Consider the following 20,408-nt stretch of genomic DNA (forward strand, 5'->3'; position numbering starts at 1 on the left):
ATGGTTTTTATATGAGGGATAGAAAATCATTAAAGCTGACATCCATAATTCCCTTAATGCCGTGTGTCCTGTGAGTTACGAGCTGGCTGGGGACTGAGCCCTGGCCTCCACTCCAGCCCCCTCCTGCTCTGAGCATGTCTGAGCTTCCACCATCAACCTCCATTATCAGAGGTTTATAACTCGGTCATAAAAGCCAGCTCCAGGGCTGGGACTTGGCAACCAAGGTCTCAGTCTGATGATGTCCGTCCTCCTTCCGTCTGGGGACTGGAAAAGTGGATTCAGCAGGCTCGAAAGACAGCAAATCTGTTCTGAGAGGAAGAGGAGGTGCATGGGTGAGAATGTGTATGTGTGGCTGTGCACACGTATGATCACTTGTGCACGTATCCCCTTGAGAGAGAGAGAGAGTGCGTATGTAGGCGAACATCGTGTGGGTGTGTACGTGTGTACCTGTGTGCAAGGATGTGTGTCCGAGTCGTGTCTGTTTGAGCATGTGCACATGTGGTATGCATGTATAGATATGCGACTGTGTGCATGAGACACCACCTATGTGCATGTGGGTTGTGCGTGTGTGATGAGCTGTTAGGGTTAGGTAAGAAGTGTCTAAAATAGCTCGTGCGTTGGAGGCTTGGTCCCCAGCAGGCAGCGCTATTGAGAGGTGATTGGATCACCAGGGCGCTGACCTCACTGGTGGATGAATCCCTGGGGCGTTCACGATGGATCACTGGATTAGTGGGTGAGTGAATGGGGTGTTGTGAGTGTGGGGGGCAGGGGCTCACTGAAGGGCCTGAGGCACTGGAGGCGTGACTTGGAAGGGTGTCCTTTGTCCCTGTACACTTCCTGTCTCTGCTTCCTGGCTGCCACAGGTGAGCAGTTGCACTCTGCCACATGGTACCGTCATGGTTCCGCCATGACGGCCTGCCTCACCAAAGGATCAACGTAGCCAAGTGACCATGGGCTGAAACCTCTGAAACCACGAGTCAAAATAAACCTTTCCTCTTTCCTCAGGTATTTTGTCACAGCTATGAAGAGTAACTAAGACACCTATTCATGCATGTTGGTGGGGTAATTGACAGACAGATTTTTAATATTCACATAGCTGTTTCAGGTCAAAGGCAAAACACCAGTTCTGGGTGATGCTTTTTATTTTGGAAGAAGGAAGCCCCAGACTTTGGGAGCTGCCAGCTCTGGTAGAGTGCGTGGGAGCTGGGGAGTTGGGATAATAATAACTTTCTGTGCTGCAAGCTCATCCGGAGCTGGGTGCTGTACGGCCACGTGTGAAAGGTCCAATTCATCCACCCTCCTGACTTGGAGGTGACAGCCATTATAATCTGGTCTGCAGGGGAGGAAATGAAGATTCAGACAGATCAAGTCACTTCCTCCTGGCCCCACTGCAGTGCCGTTGGAAGCTGGGGTGTGCAGGCCAAACACCCATGCCATGAACTGAGTTTGAAAGGCAGTGCCTTGTGACTGTCTTATAGATGAGGACAGTGCACCTGACAGGAAGGCCTTGCCTACTAACGTTTCCTGGAGCCTGGCACCTGCCCTGGCCCCGGGCCCTTCCCTAGCTCAGCTGCTGGGCGGAAGCAGGAAGTCAACTTGTGCTCCTTAAAGCAGCAGAGCCCAGCGCAGACCAGCTGAGGAGCCCCAGGACAGCTGGGAGCAGGCTGTGGATTGTCTTGGGGGACTCAGTCCCCCACACCATGCTCTCCCCTCCCTGTCTTTGTGGTCTCTGAGAGCTCTGGCCACACAACCCGGAGGGACAGACACCTTTCTTCCCTGGGAAAGCTTTGGGCAGGAGCCTAACTCATCTGGCTCTGGGGGGTGACCATGGGAGCCCCTCCAGGAGGCCCTCATTTGGAGTGGGAGATTCCCTCCAGACCGAGGCAGGGGTGGGGGACAGATCAGAGGTAATTGTGGCTGGCATGGGTGTTTTGTAGGCATGCATGCAGGCCCCCAGCTTGCACATGTGGCCCCAGACACTTGTGGTCATAGAACTATGTCCTGCTGCCCTGCCTGACTGGTAGGACTGGGCTCCACCTGTTTTTCACCATCAGTTTGGGGAAGGCTGGACCCAGGAAGGGAGGAGGGAAAGCCTGTGGTGGCCCTGGGAAAGGAAGATATCTGGGGTGAAGGAATGGGTCTTTTATATGAGAAGAGAAGTAAGGCCTGGCTTTGTGGGCCATGGGGCAGGCAAAAGGAGACACTGGCAGCTCTGCACCCCACTACCCATCAGTGCTGCACAATAGTTCCATCTCTTTGGGGTCGAGAATGTGCTCAAAGGACCATGAGGAAACTGGGTGTGGTAGTACATGCCTGTAATCCTAGCCCTGGGGAGGTAGAAGCGGGATATGAAACTGGAGACCAGCCTGGGCTATGTAATGAGACCCTGTCTCAAAGGCAAAACAAAACAAGACCACAGGGTTGTTTCTTTGGTGAGAGGGAGTAACGAGATGTGCTACACAGTTGGCTCCTGTTGGACTTGTATCCCTGGGGAGTTGGGGGAGGCCAGAAAGGGTGGAGGCCCAGCATGTTATGAAAGAAGATATTCTACCACTGTTCCTTGTCCCTCCCCTCCATGGTGGTTTAGAGCATCCCTCAGCTCTGGCTGCCTCTCAGAAAGACCCCCAGCTGTGCTTAGCACCTGTTGTGTTGCTAGCCAAGGCAGGACAGAGATGTCCGTGGGATGCTGCTGACCCTGGCAGTGGCAGATGGGGTCCTGTGTCCAGTCTCCTTCTTTATAGGCTCATTATGCTGGGACTTTCAGACTCTCAGGAAACCCACCACACGTTCCCTCTGAAGAGCTGCAGTATATAAAGGTTCTGAGAAGTCCTGCAAATGGCGATCTGGACAGAGTTTGGGTCCAGAACACTAGGCCTGCATCCCTGCTGCTCTGCCTTCTGTGGAGATCTTCATGGCCCAGAGCCATGCTAGAGCGAAGGCTGCCATGTTCCCTGCCTGTCCTGTTCCTGGCCACCGCAGAACCCCAGCAGAGAGAGGGGATCAAGGACAATTTGTTGGATTAGGAACTGAAATGTCAAATGTAGACTTGGAGGGGTTCGGCTACCTTTTAATGTAACTGTGAGACAAGACGTAGAATTTTCACTGTTTGCAGGCTGAGCAGGAGTGAAAACCTGAACAAACACCAGTGTTCGTTCCCTCTGCCCTGGCTTTTCCTTCTGTGAGTGTGCCCGGTAGACTGGTCTGGACAGATTCCTGAAGCAGAGCCTGGAAAACCCGCTAGCCAGCCACATCTCCACCGTTTGGCACACCCGTGCTGAGCTCTGCCGTGTAGGAGACACCGGCACTCACAGTGGCTGGAGGTGCTCCATGGAGGGCACCCACTGCCTCCCTGACGGTCCCGTACCTAACGGGTTGCTGCAGGGAGCTTGCTCCCCAGGCGCTCCAGCATTGCCTTTTGTGTCTTGGTGTGTGTTATAGTTGGTGTCTTTGGTCCCCTTTCTTTGGAGAAGGCTGCAGGTTCAGAGGGTCGGATGAGAAGTCAGGCTGCAGTGAACCTCAGCGGGCTCGGCCTGGGAGGAAGCTGGCCTGTGTGTGAGCTCCAGCCACTCACTTTTTCCCAAATGCTGTCCCCACAGTTTGTGACCGCACTGGAGGTTTCAGGGTATTGCAAGGCCCAGCTCCTGTGACCTGGGATCACACTGTCTTGAAAAGGACATTACAGTTCATGGGCAATTTTGCTGATCCATTTTGTTTTTCAAGCGTAACCTAAGCCAAGAGCCAGGGATGCTGGCCTGAGGAAGGTGGTCCTGGAAGCTCTCGCCACCACGGGGTTAAAGAGACATTGGAGCCTCCCAGTCACGGGTAATGTTGACATCTGCCCTCAAGGCTCAGGAGCAAGAGTCCTCAGAGAAGATTCTGAGGTCTGGGAAAATGCAGGTGACTATGGACGGTGAACCACTCACTTGGAGGTAGCCTGGCTCTAAGATAATGGGGCCAAGTGCTTCTGAGGTGCTAGTCCCTATCCTCCCATCCCCATCTGCTACGGGTGCCTCAGCCCACCAGGTCCCCCTCTGCCAGCATCTCTTCCAGGTGTTTGAGGAGTCAGTGGAGGGCCTGACATGGCCCACTGCAGGATTCTTGGTCAGGACCAATCAGACAAGCGTTGAGCAAGCAGGGGGTACTGGGGACGGGGAGCAGGAAGTGGCAGGAGGCTCTGTCCAGGCTTAAAGGTGGAGGCCAGCCAGAGCTGGCTCAGCCTCTGGTCCACCTGTCTCTGGAGTCCCAGGTACTCTCAAGGAATTGTGGGTAAACCTCCAGGTTTCTCTTCTGGTCCTGTGCTGGTGGCCCCTCTCCTGGCTCTTTCCTATCCTGGGCAGTCTGCTGGAACCCTATTTGCTTAGCTAAGCTCATGGTAGGGGCCACACCTGGCCTTGGGGTGCAGCACTGAATAGGACAGATGTGGCTTTTGTCTTCCGGGAGAGCAGAGGTTAACATGAGTTCTTCTGGGGTGCACCAATCCTGCGAGGCACTGGGGAGCAGGGCAGGAAGAAAGGGGTTTTACAATCCAAGGTAATTAAGGATAGCTGGTCACCATGTGAAATATATAGAATTGTGTCCATCCTAAAGATACATGCATCCTAACTCCTGGTACCAGTGAGTGGGACAATTTTGGAAAGTCTTTGCAGAGATGACTAAACTCAAGATTTCTGATGAGGTCATCCTGGTATCATAAAAGAAAGGAGAGGGAAATTTGTCACATGCAGGGAAGGTGGCCTTGTCTGATGATGCAGGGAGACGGGTTATATTGAGTCAAACTGATGACCTTCTGAGCCATCAGAAGCTGGCAGAGGCCGGAAGACCCCATTTTAGAGGCTCAGAAGGCGAGCAACTGGTAAACACCATGGTCTGGGGTTTCTGGCTTCTGGAACTGTGCCAGGACACACTTCTGCTGTTTCATGCTGCCCAGTGTGGGGTACTTTGTGACAGCAGCCCTGGGAAACTGATTACTTTCTGTCCCCCTTGCAGATTTTGAGAGTTACATAAACAGAAAATTCTGACAAATCTCTCATAAAGGTGTTTAAAACAAGTATTCCTGAGTGGCGTCCCCAGAAAGCAGAGCCTGAGATGATGGTTTTTAAGCCAAGTATCCGAGAATAGTACCACCCCAGGAAGCAGAGACGATGGCTTGGTTCAGGTGATTGAGTTTGGAGATGTGGTCCCAGGGAACAGGAGTGTGCCACCAGGAAAGGTGAAGAGGGGAGGAGAGAAGGACTGCTAGGGGTAACAGGGCTCTTTGCTCCTGGGGACCCTCTGTGCACTGTGCAGGACATGCTTCAGAATTGCCTCTGTGAGACACAAGAAGGGGAGGGATGATGTGCTGGGCTGTTGGCTGCCCTTCAGGTTCAAAGGTGGACATGCACCAGGTGGCTGGGAAGCTTCCCGGGAACCACAGTGATGTGAAGAGCTGCAGAGGGAGGCAGCACTGCCAGCAAATCCTGCCCACAGCTGGCTGGTTTCTTCTACCATGGCTGGGATTGGCACAGGCCCATGTCCATCACACTAGGGCCACCCCCCACTTCTTGAAGCCTTGAGTCTTTCCTCTTGTCACTACACAGGAAGTCCTACTGGGCCCTCAAGGAAATGGTGCAACGTTGCAGACTTGGGTCTTGTGACACCTGTGACATCTCCGTCCACTCACTTGTTCACTCAGGTATTTGTTAACACAGCAAATGTTCTCTAGAGCTTCCTGGGGGCAAACTAGAGAGCTGCAGGGTAGAGGCAAGCCGGACTCTTCCTTCCTCTAGCCTGAGAGAGGCTCGTGGTCTGGGGCAGGCTCTGCAGCATTTTCTGCAGAGGACTAGACGGTGTTTCTGGCACTGTGCACCGTATAGTCTCCCTCTGGTGCAGCCTGAGAGTGACCTTAGACATATATAATGGTTGTGTTTCAATAAAGCTTTATCAAACAAACAAGAGACAGGCAGATTTGGCCTCTGAGTCGTGGTTTGCTGGTCCATGACATATAAGCCCAGTCCTGAAGGAAGTGTAGAATGTGCTGGATGGAGTAGGGGCAAAGCATTTTGGACAGGCAATGACACCCGGCGTACATCATCAGAAGAATCATAAATGGTGAAGGACAGTTGACTGTTGCAAGAGGAAGGTAACATTCACACCGAATGAAACTCAATTCACAATTTTCCAGGGAATATTTCCAGATGAGACAGGCAATGGACAGTTTTAAAAGCAGAATGGGGTAGGAAGGGCAGTCAGAGCCTTCCTTCTGTGTTGGGGATCTAGGACCCGCCCCATTCCCAGGGGTCCTCAGATGTTACTGAGGGCTGAGTCCTCAGGTTCTGCCCAGGTCTAGGGGTGAGCAGAGCCCTTAGAACCCCAACTCTGATCACAGAGCCCCTGGATGGTTTCCTCATGGACAGAATCACCCAGTGGGCTGCAGCCACTCAGGCTGGTGTGACTGCAGCCCCCCCTGAGCCCTAGAGCTGGAATGGTCTGGTTTCTGTGCCATGTCGTGTGGGGCTGGTTGGTGGAGTGTTTCCTTGGCGAGATGATCAGTATTCACTTTGCTCATCAGGGGAATTAGCAGTGTCACCCAAGTGCCCGCAGGTGCCTGGTCCTGTGTGCTGTGTGCTGGCACTGTGGTCTTTGGGATTGGGAATCTCCTTGTCTTTGAATGGACACTGGCTAAGTTCTGAATCGCAACTCTCACCTTGAACCGAGCCCCTCCCCTCTCCCGACTCTACAGAGAAAAGAGGTTGGTTTGGATTGGCAGGTTGTAGAAGAAAACACAGTATTTTGTTCTTCCTCTACTCTGACATCACAGTCAACAGCCACATGTGGAGCTGAGGGTTTTCCTGCACGAGAGAGAGAGAGATAGAGAGAGAGAGAGAGAGAGAGAGAGAGAGAGAGAGAGAGAGAGAGAGAGAAGAGAGAGAGAGAGAGAGAGAGAGAGAGAGCGAGAGCAGTGCTGCTCAGTGGACACCAGCTCCCAGCTGGTGACCTTGGATCTAAGTCATTCTCAAGCTCCACCTGCAGATAGTGACCAATGCCAGGTAGGGCTCGGTCCCCAGCACTGCCCACCTCCACTTCAGAGGCTAGCAAAAGCCCTAGGTGATTTCTTACCGGTGTTTCTGACCCACCACCCATCAGGGGTCTGCAACCCCTTCCTTAGTTTTTGTTAATTTGAACAACTCCCAGAACTCAGGGAAACACACTTACTGGTTTACCGTAGAGGAGATTACACTGGATACGAGTGAGGGTACAGATGCATAGGTTTTCCTGGTGCACCACTATCCAGAAACTTCCACAGGGTCAGCTATCTGGAGCTATCCCATCACTGTCCTTTTTGTGTATGGCAGTACTGGGGTTTGAACTCAGAGCTTTGTGCTTTCTAGGCAAGCACTCTACTGCTTAAGCCACGCCCCTTGCCCCCTTTTGGGTTTGTATGGAGACCTTATTGCAGAGGCATGGCTGTTAATAGACTGTGTGGGAAACCCTACAAGGGTTTCCCTACAAGGCCTGTCTAAGACATTTTACCTTCTTCTGGTCTCTCTGGGCAGCATTCATCCCTCCCCGGTGTAGGGCAGGATCTTCTGGAATGAGAAAGGTTTTGGGGACTTGCTATCAAGGGTAGATAAGAGAACAACTTCACGGCCACTTGCAAGACAGAAAGTGGGGAAAGATCAGAATTTCTACAACCTACGCTAGGGAAGAGAAATTCGAGCTTCTCTGACCTGCCTTGAGGAGGGGGTTATGAACCAGGAACTATGGATGAAAACCAATGTAAATGTCAGAGTATCAGAAGGTGATGTTAACAAAAAAGGAAGGGCAGTATTAATTGTCACGACACTGCATGACAAGTAGCCACCAGACCTCATGGCAAGGCAACTGTACACACGTATTTTTGCCCATGCTGAGTGGCTCAGCCATGGCTCTGCTGACCTGAGCTGGGCTTGGCAAGATTCCCTTGTGTGCATGTGGTCATTTATTTGTTGCCCAGGTGGATTGGATGACCTTCTTCCCAATCTGGGAGTTGAGTAATTTGCTTGAGTGACTCACGGAACTCAGGGAAATGCTTTTAGAGTGTTTGTTATAAAGGACACTTCACAGCAGACAGGTGAGGAGATGCCATTGCCTACAGGACCACTTGGTTCTGCTCCATGTCTCCTCCTTATTAGACAGGCCAGGCTTGCTCCCCTGGTGGAGGTAGAGGACACAGATAGGGGCAGCCTGGCCTTGGAAGGACACGGTGTTACCTCTACTGCATTCTGTTGGTCAAAGCAGACCGCAGGGCCAGGCTAGAGAGGTGGGCACTACCACTTCTTTGTGGGATTTGCTGCATAGTGTCACAGAAAGATCTGGAAGCAAAGACCAGTGAGGAATTAGGGTCTTTATTTTTGCAATCAATCTACCATAAGTGAACTTCCTAGCAAGAAGCAGAAACTGAAGATGGACTTGCTTCCCAGATGAGTATCGCTGGGTACCACAGACCGAACTTTCCCTTTGAACCATCCTTGTTCAAAGGCCAGGCCTGCCTACAGACCCTATCGTGGCACGGTCTCAGGAGGTCCCAGCTTGCTATCAGCTTCCTCTGAGCCTTTTGTGTCAGTCAGACGTTTTGTCACTGTGACAAAACATCAGACAGAAACAACTCAAGGAAGGAAGGATTTATTTCGCTCATGGTGTCAGTCCATCGTGGTGGGAAGTCAGAGTGACTCACATCATGGTGGCCAGGAAACAGAGAGAGAGAGAGAGAGAAAAAAAAATGATACACTAGCTGGCTTCCTCCTCTTTATCCTTTTGTTTCACCTTAGCCCCACAGCCCACAGGAAGGTTCTGCCCACTTTCAGGGCAGGTCTTCCTGGCTTCGTGAAGACACTCCCAGAGGAGAGCTTTTACTAATCTCCCAAGTGTTTCTCAGTCGAATCCAGTTGACAGTCAGGATGAACCCTCACGCCTTGGGAACTCTTGCCCAGATCAGACCCCAGGAATCTTCTGGAAAGGAGATATCAGAGGGAGGTCAATTCCATTTCTCTCTCTGTCTCTCTCTACCATCTATTCTGTGGGGCCTCAGCTTCCCATCTGGCCACGCTCAGTTTTATCTTGCAAACAAGGCTCCTAGACACCTGCCAGGAGACTGCACAGTGTATGGAGCATTTATTGTGTGCCAGGCATGCGTGGTGCTCTGGGTAATCGCTCCATTCAACTCCCAGCACCCCCGTGAGGTCCTCTTCCTCCTTGTCTTCTTGCTCAAAGGAGGAAGCAGGTGCAGTGACATGCCAGCTTTCCCAGCTGCTAACTAGCACAGCCAGGACTGAAACCCTGGTTGGTCTGACCAACACACACCACACAACTTCTTGCCCCCGTCCTGTAGGAAAGAAGACCAAGACTCCTCTGCTCAAGTGACAACTCCCTCCCCACCCAGGAGTGGTCTGGCAGATGAACGCTGGAGTTTTTGTTTTTCTTTTTTTCCCTTCAAGTTTCCATCTGTTCACACAGCAACCGAATTTATGCGTGTTCAGGCACCATCTGGGATTGCAGCCCCGTCTCCCATCCCAAAGCATCTTTCCTTTTTGTACTTAACATGCACGATGGGGTGGCAGTCCAGAATAAATAACTCATCTTGGATTGCCAGAGTTCCAGGGCCTCTGCAGGAATTTTCACCAAGGAGGGGTGTGTGTGTATGTGTGTGTGTGTGTGTGTGTGTGTGTGTGTGTGTGAGTTTTGCTAAACTGGAATTCTGGTTTTCAGACGTGGGGCTATTCCTTCTGGCTGACATTTCAGTGGGGTCCCATCTGCTGGCTGCATTTCACGCCATCACTTTGTTGTTTTCATTGACGGCAGAGGATGCTTCTGTGTGCACTTGTGTTGTGCCTCTGTGTGCAGAAGTGTGTGTACACACATGTGCATGTGTGCAAGTGTAGATGTGTGTGCGTGTGTGTGTGCACATGTCTGTGCTCATGAGCCCATACGTCATGGCTTTGGAAACTCTGCTCACTGCCTCAACTTTAAAGGCACTGTGGCCACAGTCACACAGCCTGGCACCTGGGAGAGGTGACCTGGCCTGAAAGATGGGTTTTGTGACTTTCAGTTTTCACTGGGTTCTGAAATGCAGGAGCCAAGCGCTGCAGCTCCCTCGACTCAGAGGTCAGAAATCAGGACTGAATTTAGAAACCTTTCTCTCCCTGCCCTTTCCTGAATGGCCTCACCATAGCCTGACTGTAACACTCTGAGGTGAATTTCCCTCATTCTTCGTTCTTTTCTTATCACTTCCTGTTCACGAACCCTTCATGGATGATATCCGTCATCACAGTGCCACCCATGACTGGTCCCCTCCAGACCCTGAGGACTGCTGGGTCCCATCTTTTCTGCTCCAGACAGGGCCTTGCTCTTTAGCACACACTGGCCTTGAACCCCTGGGTGCTGGGATTACAGCCATAGTGGCGTGTGCCTCTTTTGGTGCTTTTGCATGTACCACACTCCTCCAGGGGGTGTCCTCCCATTCTCTTCTTCTTCCCACACCCTTCCCATTCTTGTCCAGAAGGTCACTCTTCTCTGTCCTTGAGAGCCTCTGAGAGCTGGGTCCAGATGACTTGCCCTCTGTGTCCCAGCTATGTCTCCCTTGGGCCTCACAGCCTGAACAACAGATGCATGGGAGTTGGACAGCACTTGCTAAGCAGGGGGGCTGTTCACGTGCAGGGAAGGTGCCATGCAAAGGCCCCTGACAGTCAAGTGCACCTTCCCTGCAGAGAGTGTGTGAGGAGTGGACGACACAGTGTGCACTATGAGCTTGGCCTGGGGTCTGGCACCCGACTGTCCCGTGGCCCCCACTTGTTCTCTGCGTTGCTTTCTGGATTAGGGACCAGAAGGAGAAAACTGGACGCTCAGAAAGCTAGATGGGTGGTGGACACTCAGCATGAGGACCCTCTGAAGTGTCAGTCAGGGTTCCCAAGACCCTGGAAGCTCCCCGAGGGCCAGGGACTCTTTCCCAGGTGTCTTTTCCTGTCTGCAAGTCCCACCCCCAACCATTCAAGATGTGCTTTTCAGTGATAAAAGAACTTACATTTTGTTGAAAGACTTTCTAAAACTTACTAAAACTCTCCACAGTGTGGAAAGTGACCTGACGACTGCTCGGCCCTCTTAATACAGCTGTAAGACTTCCTGCAGGGTGCATGGCCACATCACAGGCTTCTCCTGGAGGGCGGTGGCACTCACTGTCTGCCTTGGAGTTCCCACGACACTGCCCTTATGTGTCCACGGTGGTAGAACTGGGCCTCAGAGGCACATGGCTTGCCCGAGGGCGCACAGTGGGCACAGAGCCCCTAGGAGACTCCAGTGGGTGGCCCTACTGGCTACTGTGCTCTTCAGAGCCTCTGTAGGTAGGACAGGGCAGGGCGGGACAGGGGACAGCAAGTGTCTCTGTGGTCCATTCTTATAGATGAAGGAAGTCAGGTGCAGAAAGGTAAGGAAATTTGCCCTATAACCAAATCACCACCAAATTCTGTAGATTCTTCCTCAGAAGTGCCAACCTCAGCTTTCATCCAACACAGGCTGGACAGGACTCCCCGGACTCCCAATCTGCTTCTGAGTCCCCTTCCCAAATTCCTGTGTCAAAATCCTAGCCCCAAGGTGATGGTTTTTAGGAGGCGTGGTCTTTGGGGGGTGAAGAGGTCATGGGGAGGAGCCTCTTGCCTTATGAAAGAGGCTCTGGACAGCCCTTGCCCTTACCTCCCTGGGTGGGAGACTAGAATTAGGGAAAGTTTGGGACTGAGGCTCGTCTCTCACTCACCTTAAAAGCAGAATGGTGAGAAGCAATTTCCTGTTGTAACAGCAGCTGGGTGGGCAAGGGACCATCTGAATGTGTCCTCTTTCCTGGTCCTCCTCTGAGGCTTGGCATGGTATCCAGTTTCCTCACACACTGATAGCTGGTCACAGCGTCTGAGAGTTCCAGTTTCTAGACCACAGAGGCTGGGTTTGAAGGGTGTCTGGCTCTGACTCTGGTTGGGAAAATACTTTCTGTCTGGAATATTTCTCTTTGATCCCATTCTTGGAGACAAACTCCTATTCATCCCTCAAGACCTAGATATCAATTTCACCTCTGCTGGGGAGTCTTCCGGTTCCCCTGATATTCCATCCTGTGTGCTCCGTGCATGGACTGTCTGGTCTAATTGCAGGCTAGTCTCTTTTCCCTGTGTGTTGTCACAGGTTGTCATGGCAGAGTTGGCATTCATCCAAACATTAGATGACTAGACTGGTCATTACTTTGTAGTAACAAGGGCTTCCTAGAGTCCACGTCTATTTGCTGCAAAGTCTGTTTCCTTTCCACCGGGCCCTTAGCACAGGCCGCAGCCCCCTGGCCAGGTGGCCGCTTCTACAGCATCTGATGGCCCACTCATCTGGCCTGCAGTGGCACAGCTCAGGGAAGAAGGTCACTACAATCATTTCTTTCCAATTATCCTAATGAGCCACAGTCGCACACCTGACCATCCCCCCCCATCCCTCCCTCCCCTCTCCCTGGCAGCTGGAGGCTTAGCCTGTGGCTGGTTGAGGCACGACTGCAGAGGAAGGTGGACACACCTACCTGGTGCCCACCCAGCCACAGTACCCGAAAACGCCCACTTGCCAGGTCCTGAGCTGAGCCATGTGACAGGAACTCAGTAGTCCAGAAGAGCAGAGCCGAGTTCACAAGGTGGCACAGGCCGCCTGCCCTCCCCTGTGCATCCCTGCCCAGGGTCCCTTCCTCCAAGTCTCTACATGGCCAAGCTTTGGAAGGAAGGCTCAGGTGTGTCCTTGAGTATGGCTTCTCCTCAGGACACTTAGCAGCTGAGGCAGGTGGCAGTACTCTGAAGACCAGATCTTGGCCACCTGGGTCTTCTTTCTGAACCACAGTAGTGGGTTTAGTTTCAAGGGTCTCCTACCACTTAGAACAAAGGGAGAAGCAGTCCCTTCATTTGGGTCAAGGCAAGCACTTCTGAGTGTGTGTGCCCAACCTCTTAGAGCAGTGGCAGGTGACATTTGGCCCTGCCTTCTGTTGGATGCATTGCATTCCTTCTTTGAGTCTCATTTCTGTCATTCACAAAGTAGGGATGATAACAGTAACACCTGGGCTTGTGGGAAATAAAAGTTCATGGCCATAAGGCAGAAAGGGGTGCTCTGTCTGCTGGGCAGCACTGTGCCAATGGCAGGTGGTCAGTGGCAGACTGACCATTGGGGAGTGAGTGTCTGTGGCAGACCTGCGACTCTGGCTGGTGGGATTTGATATTGTAGTGAGAGAGGGGACAGGTACTCAAGAGAGAGAAACCCAGATACGTGAGAACAAGTCAGTCTGTGTCCAAGTGGGGCATCAGTACTGATGCCAGAGAATTTGAAACCCACCCTGGGGGGCAGAGCCCAGGGGAGCAAGGAATGGATTCTTAGTGCTACAAGAGTGAGTTCTCCTGATTCCAAGTCATCTGGGTCCTTAGGGGACCACAGTGGATGGCAAGTTTGGGACATGACTGGGCTGTGAGGTGATGTGGTCAGCTACACCATTGCCTGATGGGATGTGGGGGCAGGGCCTCTGAGTAAGGGGTCTGCACCTCCTCCCTACTCCAGTGTCTACCTGGGATATGGCTCCTGATAGCTCCAGAACCTTAAGACAACAGAACTCTTGCACGTTGGTCCCCAAAGGGCCCCAAGAGAACTGGGTCTGACCCTTTCAAGGTCATTGAGGGGGAAGAGACAAATGCCCTAGACCTAGGGACCTTGGGCTGGTCCTGGCCCCTCACTGGGCCTCAATATATTCTCTGTAGGATGAGAGAGTTAGGCCTGATGGTTGCTAAGAGCCTTTCCATCTGTGACACGTTTGTATTCATAAAAAACACCATAAAAAAAGAAGAAAGAAAAAAAAATAGTAAAGCCTCGTCAGACATCAAAGTTTTCTGTGTATTTTTTCATCAGAAGACAAAATGTAATTAGACCATATGTTGAGCTAATTGTTCCCTAAACAGAATTCAAACATTTGAATATGCTTGCAAGAGAGAAGCGAAAGGAAGGAAGGGGGACGTGGGGCGGCAGGGAGGAACTGCTCTTCCCTGGGGATTCTTCCCGGTTGGGGAGCATCCCTTGCCCTCAGTTTCACCTGGTGCTGCCCTGGGCAGCAGAGGCCCATTGTGGGGCCTGTTCCCTGGACGATGGAAGTTGCTGGGGTCCACAGTTGTAACATCCATTCACTCCACAGATATCAACAGAGCCCTCAGCCCAAGCCTGGCTCAGAGCTAGGTCTTGGAGACCAAGTGGTCAAGAGGTGAGCGGAGGTCCTTGTCCCATGGAGCCCATGGCCAACTGGAGGGACAAGCAAGAGACTGGGGGAATTGCAGCTTTGTGTGACAAGTACTTGGGTGGGAGGGGACACATGGCGGGGGGCGGGCTGGGGACAGGGAGAGTTGTGAGGTGGGGCTGGAGGGGTGGACGGGGTCCCAGCCTGCGTCTGGAGAGAGCAGTGTTGACTTGGCCTTGTGCACATGAAGGAAGGCTGAGGAATGTAGTGCAGGAGCGGTCACGCCACCTCTGTGTTTCTGTCCCGGAGAGCTTGTGCTCTCCTAAGTAACTGTCAGGACAGCTGTCGCTGTGACTCTACCACTGGCCCTGGGCCCCAGTGAGTGTTGCAGCTGGGCTCCTCAGGCCCTCGTGTTGCAGAGGTAGAGACTGGGTTGTGGCAGGAGCTGGCTGGTTGATGCTCTTGCGGGTGGTCTGGCCCTGAGGGTCCAACTGTTGGGCAGAGATGAGGAAATTGAGCCTAGGGAGGTGAGAGGGATGGAGAGTGTTGTTGTCACCCACCGAGGCAGCCACAGAGGTAGGATTAGAACTCACACACACTGTCCCCTTGTTTGTTGTGTCCATCCTTCTCCTAGACCAGAATCCTCCGGTGTGGTATGCTTGCTGTAAGCCACAGCAATGGAGGATACCTTTATCTGGTCCAGAATAAAGGAAACCACTACAGGAATCTCCTTGGCAAGGCAGGGCTGACCTTGGCAGGGGCAGAAATGAAAGGGTATGAGCCCAGGAAGAAGGGGCTACAGATGAGCTTGGTGGCTTTAAGACCCGGAGGAACAAGTAACCAAACAGCCCAGTCAGGGCAGCTCAGAGATCAGGTGTTGCTGGGGCAGGCGCAGGACCTGTGTGCCAGGCCAGGCTGCCTCCCTCCTACTGCCCTCCCATCACCCCATGGCGGCAGAGATGAAGGAGAGCCAACAGATGTACTGAAATATGGTTTGGTTCAAAGAATTAGCTTCAATAGGCATTGAAGCCCTGGTTGGGAGTCCAGCATTCTCTCTCTCTGGTACGCGCTCCAGGCATGTTGCTGAGAGTCCTTTGTAGAGGCAAACTCAGGTAGTAGGAAATCCAGAAAGCAGACAGCCATTGTTAAATCTGGCCTTCCTCTCCCAGCTCCTGGGAGAGCGCAGGGGGGTTTGTTCACTGGGCACTGGCAGGGCTCACAGCCCCGCCCACAGCTGGCCCTGCACCCAAGGCAGGAGAATGCCAGGACTCAAACCGCAATCTGGGACCTCCTGGGTCAGGCTGGAAGGGCCTGTCGCACGGTGGCAGGAGGTTGCAGTCCCACAGTCACACAGTAGATCCTTGTAGTGAGCGTGGTACCATGGACCACAGCATCTGGACCTGTTCCCCTCACAGGTCCATTGCCTGGTCACTGCTGAGGACCAAGAGAAGGGTTGTGTGGCTTGTTGGGCTCAGACAGGTGGGGTTTGCTGCACAGCATTTGGACCTGCACTCAGGGAAGACAGCAGCCATGACCCAGGCTGCAGAGATTCCCATGGTCCTAGATCTGGCCAGGGAAGATCTAGGCCAGATCTTCTCCCAACATTGATCTTCTCCCAACATTGATCTTCTCCCAACATTGATCTGGAGTGCGACCCCCATTTCCTTCTCATCTTTCCTGTGTTTCCCCTTCCTGTTCCTATTTCACTCCCCTTCCTCTATTCTTCTCCTTTTCATCCTCATTGCTGCCCCTAGAACACTACTTGTCTCTCTCTCTCTCTCTCTCTCTCTCTCTCTCTCTCTCTCTCTCTCTCTCTCTCTCTCCTGTTCTCTCTATGAGACATCCAGGTTATCAAGGTCCACTTTCTCTCCTTCCTCTGCCTCCCAGCCTGGTGTCCTTCTTCCTTCTCCTCCCCTCCCATCTCCAGTGGCCCCTCGCCCTCCACTCACAGGGCAGCCAGCATATCTACGGACTTTGAACCACTTCCAGCTCTGGGCTCACCTAGAACACCTGCTACCCCTCTCTGCCCTTCCACATCCATGGCTCCTGAGGCCCTACTTCCTGCTTGCTGACATGCATCTGGTACCTGCCCACCTGTGCCTGCCTTACCTGCCATGAGCAGGGCATCTGAGCCACTCATTTCCTACACAGAGTCACAGGAAGCCTTCAGTTTTGTGGGTGGCATGGCGCAGGGGACAATACCCCTTCCTCTTGCACACATGAATCCCAACAGGCCCCATGGGGTAGGAGCAGACACTGCAGAGGCCCAGGGCTGGAGGCCTCCCAGGGACTCACTCACTGGGGTGTAACCTCTACCTTCCTAGAATGAGACCATGTAGGAGTGAGCCTGACCCCAGGGGTACTTCCCTTATGGGCAGCTCGCTGACTTACCTCCAAGGTTCCGGGAATCCCACAGCTATGAGAGAACACCTGTTTCTCTCTGAGGTGCTTTCAGGGCCTCTCCAAGGGCAGTGTGGGAGCACCGGCTGCCCATGACTGAGTGTGGGTACCAAGACATGTTCCCCAATCTAACAAGACCCATCTAGCTGTCTTGTAACACAGTGGCAGAGAGATTTGTTTTATTTTTGGCGAAGGCCTCTCGTCTTCATCACTTGACATTGGAACTGAGGTCCTAAGACAGCAGGAGGCAAGCCAGCTAGCTTGCGGGGCTGGAAGCTGCTGGGCTGACATGTATCTTTTTTTTAGAATTTGACCAAGGTATGGGTGGGAGCACAGGGCAGTTCTGAGGATTGTCTGTCTGTCTCTCATTCTGTCTTCCCTCTAAGGTCACTAGGCTATTGAGGGAAAAGGGGAGCAGGGTGGAATGGGTGGGTGCATGGAGACTCAGTTGGTCCCTCCTGATACCCAAAGCCGGGGACCCCTTGGAAGGAGCAAGTGTCCAACAAGCAAGGAGCAGGGGGACACTCTGTGTCCTGGCTCTGTGATCACCCCATCCTCTGGGCTTTGGCCAAGTTGCTTAGCTCCTCCAGCCTCCATCTGGCCCACGAGAAGCTGATAATCACATCGTGAGTGAAATCCTTCACTTACTGCCATGCCTGGACCACAAAAGCTGCTTTTCTGTTACTAATGTTCTCACTGACAAGTCCTGCCGTGCGAAGAGGCAACTGTGACTCATTCAGACTGGAGGTCTGCTCTGGTCCATCCCTGTGTGAGCAGAAGGAGAGAATGAAGGCCACCTTACAGCTTGTGACATATATAAAGGACATCCTGGTGGGTGGCACTTTGAGGAAGTCTCCTTGGGAGTCTTTTTTTTTGGGGGGACACTAGGACTTGGAGCCACACTTCCAGACCATTTTGCTGTGGTTATTTTGGAGAAGGGATCTTGTGATCTATTTGTTCTGGCTGGCCTCAAACCATGATCTTCCCAATCTCAGACTCCCAAGTAGCTAGGATTACAGGCATGGGTCACAGGCACCCAGCCTCTTGGGAGATCTTTGAAGGCAAATATGACTAAGGTGGGGAAAGAGTGAGAGGACAGAGGTGGCCCCCCAACACCAAGACCGACTTCCAGGTCCTCCCCAATGAGGGAAGGGAGGCAGCCTCAGGTCTGGGCCCCCTGGAGCCCCATCTCCCTCAGCTGGGGCAGGAGGTCATGTGAAAAAGGCAGGCTCCTGTGTGACCCCAGCTGTGTCTCCATGATCCAGATGGTGGCTGGGTGCTCATGGGTGACTGAAGCTTTGGGGATCTCTTGGCTGGGGGGCAGAGGAGCGGGGGAGGAAGGCAGGCTGGCGAGCTGGAAGACCCTGAGGGAGTGACTTCTAAACCCAGTAGGGCAGAATGAGCCTGTGGGGATAGGCACCCAGCCAGCGGGGATCTGTATTCCAGCCACAAGGTCTTTAGACACTCCATCTTAGGAGTTTGACTTAAGCCACTTCATCATGCAGGATGGGAGGACTAGTGGAAAGGAGAGTCTGTCCACATTGGACCAGGCAGAAGGCTTGGAAGGTTCCTTTGAGTTCTGTGCTCTGGGTGCACAGCAATCTGAAGATGAGTCAGCTCACACTAGGACAAGGTGGACATCCAGTGGCCACAGCAGACCACGGGCTGCTGTCTCCCACTCTGCACTGTCTTGGAACTTAAGAAGCATGGGGCTTCTCCATGAAGAATTTGGAACTCAGAGAGCTCAGGTGACCAGGCAGGGTCACAGAATTTGCTGAGACCAAAGGCAGAGATCTCAGCTCTGAGAGGCTGGAGCTGCTCGGTTCCTCCTCTCTAGGCTCTCTCGCTCTCTCTCTCTCTCTCTCTCTCTGTGTGTGTGTGGAGAATATGAATCACCCAGAGACTTAGGAAAGAGCAGCAGCCGGCCTCCTGTTCCTGACTCCCCAATGTGAGAAGCACATTTCTCCGCCTCCTCTCTGTCATTCCCAGAGACAGGGTTTGGCGTGTGGGAGGTGCAAGCGTGTGGACTCCGTTGGTGGCCTGCTTTGCTGTTATTGTCTCCTGCTGGTGACAGCAGCCTGAGCCAGCAGACATGAATTTCTGCCCACCCCTGTGTCCAGAAGCCGGGTGAGCTGGCTGCCAGGGGCCGGCTGTAAAAATAATGCTGCTGCAGGGAGCTCTTATGGATGTGTTTCTTGTCCCCTCACCATGCCACCTGGGAGCTCCTTGGGGGTAGAGATGTGACTCATCTTACCCCCTGCCCGCCACACCCGTATCTGCCCACTGAGGTCCTCACCTGAGGGTCTGCTCTGCACCAGGAGTGGAGTAGGCCTGGTGGAGTCGGTGCCCAGGAGCCAGGCATGGGCCAGAGCAGGTCCTGTGTCCTCCTCCAGCCTGCTGTCCACATCCATGTCAGTGGGGGCCAGGGAGCAACTTAGGCCTGTTGACATGTCCTCTGCTCACAGTCAAACTCTGTTCTGGCTACTGTCCCTCCTCTGATCACTTCCCCTCCTATGAGGGTGCTTTCCCAGAGTACCTTCACACAACACTCTTGCATCCTGGTCCCTTCCACAGAGGCTGTGCTGAGGCAGCTGGCCACATGCTGGGGATGAAGGCTGGGCTCAGTGGAAAGGCGTCAGGAGCAGTCCATGTCAACCAGGAGCCCTTGACTGCTTGGTCCTCCTCAGCCTGGGGCCTTCCTCTATGTGGGACACAAACCTCATACAACCAGCTTCTCAGTCATCCCCACTACTGCGGCACTTGTCTGCAACTGGCCCCTCTATTCCTTCTTGCTTTTTTCAGGATTCTAGAAACCTGGTGTCTTTGGGGGAAGAGCACAAGAAGCTTTTTTTTTTTCTAACAACAGTCCTCCTCAAGGAGTCATGATGACAGTGAACTTCATTGTGCTGCCTGGACCAGGGAGGATTCCGAGGTGTGAGTCATTGCTGTTGTCAGGCGACATGCCAGAATTTCATTGTTCTGATTGATGAGCTCGGATACGATAAAGAAGCTGTACCTCAGGCCCAGAGATCAATAGTGGAGGGAAAGCAATTCTTCAAAACAAAACAGTAATTGCAGATGGTCTTTTAATTAGATTGGCCAAGCAGACATCAGCACCCTTGCACATGGGAAGGGGGGTGGTACGCACTGGTGTCACCCAGCAAGGGCCCTTCCATGGGAAGCATGCCTTGTTCCTGGCTCCCAAATCTGCTTGGAAAACAGCCATAGCCCTGGGGAAGTGAACGAGGTCAAACTCAAGTTTCTGTCATCCTCAAAGAGGCTGGTCGGTGCACACCTAGTTTCTCTCCATTCCTCTTCCTCCTCCTTTCCTCTTTCTTTTGTCCCCTTCTCTCTTCCTGTTTTTTTTTCCTTCTTGCATTCCTTCTTCCTTTCTCATGAAGAACAAAGAATGAAAGAACCCTAACAGTAAGTCTTGGGTGGGTTGGGATTTTGGTGGGATTCCGTCTGGGCAATGGGTGTGGAATTTTCCTCCTGATCATTCGGTTGGCTATTCAGTCAGTGCTAATGTCACCAATGGCTTATGACACGGAACCAGGCGCTGGCATAACGCTGGCATCCAGAATGAATGAAGAAGTCTCTTTGGAGAAAGAGCTGAGCTTCTGCTGTCTGTATCCAGGTAGCAAGTCCAGCACCTCCCACGTGCGCGTGGGCAGAGGGGGTCACAGGGCTTGAGCAGGAGGGAGCTGTCTTTGCAGACGCCTTGGTAAAGTGCACAGGCCTCTGGAGCCTGCTTCTATTTCTCTTCCTCTCCCAAAGT

Source organism: Castor canadensis, chromosome 16 (assembly GCF_047511655.1).
Source record: "Castor canadensis chromosome 16, mCasCan1.hap1v2, whole genome shotgun sequence".
NCBI lineage: Eukaryota > Metazoa > Chordata > Mammalia > Rodentia > Castoridae > Castor > Castor canadensis.